This window comes from Etheostoma cragini, chromosome 2, assembly GCF_013103735.1.
Source record: "Etheostoma cragini isolate CJK2018 chromosome 2, CSU_Ecrag_1.0, whole genome shotgun sequence".
Lineage (NCBI taxonomy): Eukaryota > Metazoa > Chordata > Actinopteri > Perciformes > Percidae > Etheostoma > Etheostoma cragini.
The window spans coordinates 29,748,453-29,749,565 of record NC_048408.1 but is presented as its reverse complement, the minus strand read 5'-3'; positions in this window follow the sequence as shown (position 1 = coordinate 29,749,565).

Sequence of the window (1,113 nt, the reverse complement as noted above, 5' to 3'; positions counted from 1 at the left end):
TATAGACCTTAGTGGTCCCTAATACTGTATCTGAAGTCTCTTTTATATAGACCTTAGTGGTCCCTAATACTGTACCTGGAGTCTCTTTTATATAGACCTTAGTGGTCCCCTAATACTGTAAGGCTTGGGGGGGGGGGACTCATTAATGTTGAAAAACCTCATAAAGTGACATTTTAATAAAGGTCCTTTAATGGTGTCAGTTTTGTGACTATGCATTTTCCAGCTGATCCGAGAAGCTTTTTAAAGACTTTGTTTAGCTTAAGGGGGACGATGTGTTCCTCAAAACACAAAAGGAACACATCGTCCTTCAGTTCATCACAAACATCTGGAGATACGTGGTTTTCATCGGACAGGAAGGGGATGAAAAGCTGTCGGACAAAAGTACCGGAGTAAAAAGTACAATATTTACTTCTGAGACATAAGTAGAAAGTACAAGAACATAGAAATGCTCAAGTAAAAGTACAAGTAAAAGTACTGGTTGCAATGGTAACTATTTTTGCGTTTCAGGGACGGACAAAGACCCACGAGAGGACGGAGACACGGACGGACGAGGGTGGGACGGTGAAGACGGACGGTAACAGCGTGAGATTCCAACGGGACAGACGGACGGAGGACGGTGACGAGAGCCACACGTCTCTCTGATCTGAACAAAGCAGCTTCCAGTCCGCCGGTACGGGGTCTGCAGAGTCCCCCTTAAATAATCAAGAGACTAGCTGATTCAGGGTTCGTAGATTTAGACAAAAACTGGAAAAATTATGGAATTTAGAAAAAAGGCAAATTCCTGGGAAAGTTTTGGAAAAGTCATGTATTATTTTTTTTTTTAAACAAAGTTAACAAAATTTTAAAATAAAACGAATTTCACGTTGTCTTGAACCGTTTAAGCCAGGGGTGTCAAACTCAAATACCCAGTGGGCCAAAATGTAAAACCTGAACAAAGTCACGGGCCAACATTGAACAAATTAACCTTTTAATATGGACCTAAACAAGTTTTGCTTTAACATTGAATATGGAACAAGCATCGCTTATTACCATACAATATAATTGAATAGTGGTGACATGCAAAATCGAATTTCAAATGAAAATACACATCAATGGCATTCATTTATTAAATAA